Genomic DNA, 3,715 nt, shown 5'->3' with positions numbered 1-3,715 from the left:
TATATTTGGGCTCTTGCAAACTAGACAAGCCTCCAAGCTGACCGGTTCTTCATGATGTTTTTGGTGAAAAAGTTTTCTTTCATTGGTCTCTGTGGTAGCCAGCCCTCTCATGCTCTAAGTGGTTCCAGTGCTGCCATTGTGACTCCAGGTATTCTCTGTTTTGTAGATGTTGGGAGTGGCGTGAATGAGGTTATTGTATCTAAGGATCTCCCTTTTGCAAAGAAGGTTGACATTAGAGTTTATAATGTGGTTTCTTTGTGCACAAGATCTTTGTCATGTCTTTCTACGAGACTGGTTGCATATTGGGAACCAATGCAGGTTGGTAAGTCTCAACCCATGGAGGGTCTTGTCTACTACTTTTCACATTCTTTATGAGTCCACTTTTGGAACCCTTGTCTAGGGGTACCACCCACAAGCTACATTAAAAAAGAGTCAAAGAAAGTAGAATGAAAATTGTAAAAGAAAGCAGTGTTTTGGAGTTTTCATCGAAAGCAGCCTCTATAGGAGCACAGGTTTTGCCCAATGTCCATGCAGTGTAATATATACATGGGCTCTGCATGTTAATAGACACATAGGCTTTGTCTTTCACAAACTTGCATTGAGCGTCATCGTCACAACCCTCCAGGTACATCTCTAGATGAGGGGCCATGGCGGACGGAAGCCTAGCCATGATATGACCCATCACTTGGATCTTCCTCAAATCAATTAGGAACCTTACGTGGGCTCATCTTCAACCACAATACCTCTATCCCAAGTTCTCGACAACACCACATCCCTTGAGCCACAGAGGCGATCCAGTCCCAATGCATCCATGAGCAAAGTTCATTGCCATGTCTCAACCAATGTAATAATCTTGAATCCCCAAGAAAAGCGATATTAAGTAAATGTCAAAGAAAGCAATAAAGAGAGTCAAATAAAGTAAGTTGATTTGGAGAAGTCTTTGTGCTAGAGGAGTACACATACACAAGCACACCTTCCATCCATTGCCCATACACGTTACCTCCAAATTTCACTAGAAGCATCACAATTTTTTCACATCTCACGTCTCACATCTCACGGCACACACAAACACATATACTTGCAACTAACATTGGCAATGCCAACTTGCTAGGTACATCTCTAGATGGGGGGACCATGGCCGGTGCAAGCGGTACGACTCATTATGTGGAGACTCCTCGACCTCATAGGTACCTCCAAAGTGCTTCAACACATGTAACCTCTACTTTTAACTCCAATTTCTCGCTAACATAACCTTGCCCTGGTTGACGTTTTTGCCACAAAGAAGCCTCATCTCTCAACATTACACTATGAGATTGAGACATACTATCGTATTGTAGTATGAAGGTCCAGACTACCATCTCCCCATTCTAATCATTCCATGGTGGTCCTAGTGCTCATTCTGCCAATTACATGGTGCAGATCGTTTTTACCAATTACCTAATGTTGAAGGGTCCACACCACTTCCAAAACCAATGGAGGCCTAGCATGAAGAAAGTCTACATTGCTTATCTTATTATTTTTCATGCTGCCTCGACTACTACCACTAGGGCTCCCCAAAGCTTCTCACCACTTTTCCTTGCATTCGGCTGTTGATTGGTCCTAAACCATATCACTTAACCTCAGCCACCAACTTCATGGTGTATCTTGAACAATTCACACCTTCCACCTTAGTAGCAGTTATATCGATGACTTCGGTGACGTGAGGATGCAATCCCGCCCCCATTAGGAAGGGGGGTAAGTTAAAACTCCATAGGTTAATATGGTTTCTTCACCCGCTCAGCCTATCATAAGAGGTGCTTTTTTATCTCACTTGAACATGCACTTATCTTTTGTAAGACGATGCTAGAATCTATAAAGCAGTCTTATCATGTACTTAATGTCAAATAGGGAAAGACTACAGACTTTGTGTACATAGTTGTGGACCAGTTTTAAGTTTGACCGACCTAGTGCGAAAACTCATCCCTTGTATATGTGCTATTTTTAACAATAATATAAGCAATACATAGTTATTCCCTTGCAATAGTTTACTTGTGAGCTCTCCTCTCGTCTCTTCTTTCTTGCTCGTATGCTACAAGATTCAGGTTCACTAGATGGATGCTTGCTTGAATAGGGTTGTATGTAGGTTATCTTCTTGCATTAGTTTCCTCGCCATTTGTGAGAGATAACTATAATGAAGGACCATATTTTTTTGTCTTTATCTAGGCATAGAGAGATCTATCTTCACCCCATTGGCAAAGGAGCATTCTGATGAGGATGTGAGCGGACGAGCTAGGGCACCCCACATCTAGAAGTTGAAGGCAAGACTTGACGACACATGTTTCGACAAGACTACGGTAATCTCTTAACTTGAACATGCCTGCTTGATGGATGCATGCTAGATAGGTTTGTTTGTAGGTTTCTCTCTTACATTAGCTGCTTCTTCCTTTCCTTTCTTTTTGAGAGAGAACCACTGCAAAGACGAATCTCTATTTGTCTCCATCTAGGCAAAAAGAGCTCTTTCTTCACTCCATTAGCAAGGAGAAAACCGGTGTGACAATGGAGCGAGAATGCGATGGTTGAACTACACACCCACATCGGGAAGTTGCAATTGCGGCTCAAAGACAAGGACCAACTACACATGATTCAGCAAGGCTAAGATAAGCTCTTGACTTGACCATATTTGGCGCATTGATGAGGACTAGTCTAGGGTTTAGCTTCGTTCTTCCATTCATTTCAAGATATTGGGAATACCCAATATTGCACGATGTTAATTAGGAGGTCACACTTCGATTTTAGAGACTTGGATGTGTTTAGTTTGTTATTTTTTATTTGATTTGAAGTTTGTTGCATTACGGTATTTTAGTTTTATATCTTGGAAGGAAAAAACCTTGATTTTTTAATTGGCCTTTTGTATGATTTTGGAGCCCATAAGTCTTAGATTTAGATTTCATTGCATTGAGCCAAGGAATAGCTTAGTAATCGTGACTAAGAGTGGAATCTACTCAAAATATAAGTATTAAGCTTCATTAGGTGTGGATTAGAGTATGATAGTAAATTTTTGTTCATGTATTTCATATTTTTAAATGTATTATTTGAATTGATAGCTTAGAAGCATACAAAACAAAAAAAAAACTTAATTACTTATTTAACTATCATTAATGATGATCACGATCTTTAATCATCTCTTTTCAAGTCCAAAATATCTCAGAAAACTTTAAAAACAGTGCCAAAATAAGTTCTCCTATTGGGAGCAACCCACATGAGCCTAGACATGTGAGATGTGAGAGGTGAGTCTCGGTAGGTGAGTTAGTGTGAGTCAACTAGAAATGAGTGTAGAGATAGGTACCTGATATTGTACCAACCAATTATTACTACCTTGAAGACTTATAATAAGAACATACCTACTCATGTCCTTTAAGGATTTTCATGTCATACAATTTCTACTAGTTTTACAAATCTCAAGTTTATAATTCTCGGGGTATTGAAAAATAATTATTGCTAATAATTTGACACCAATCATGTCATAGGTGTATTACATAAAAGTATGTGTCATAAGTAGGCCTATTTTATAAAAATAAAAGACGTGAGCCTCTAGACACGAATTTACAAATGTTAACCTTTAGATGCGAGCCCTATACGTGAGTCTAGACACGTGAGTCTATACGCATGAACTTAGAGATGTGAGCTTGCAAAAAGGGAAAAAAAATAATTTTTATATAGCTTGACCAAAACAAAT

General features: G+C 39.4%; 1 long non-coding RNA gene across 1 annotated transcript; it reads left to right on the top strand.

Moving 5' to 3' along the window:
- Positions 1–306: 306 nt before the first annotated feature.
- LOC147618709 (uncharacterized) lies at positions 307–2,879 on the top strand. The gene is made up of 3 exons (XR_015262049.1): positions 307–1,187; positions 2,203–2,333; positions 2,484–2,879. It is a non-coding gene; the product is annotated as an uncharacterized LOC147618709 (long non-coding RNA).
- Positions 2,880–3,715: the final 836 nt, after the last annotated feature.

Source organism: Cibotium barometz, chromosome 34, assembly GCF_041138505.1.
Source record: "Cibotium barometz isolate CiBa-2024 chromosome 34, ASM4113850v1, whole genome shotgun sequence".
Classification (NCBI taxonomy): Eukaryota; Viridiplantae; Streptophyta; class Polypodiopsida; order Cyatheales; family Cibotiaceae; genus Cibotium; species Cibotium barometz.
The sequence above is the reverse complement of the archived record's forward strand: the minus strand, read 5'-3'. Positions and strand labels throughout refer to the sequence as shown.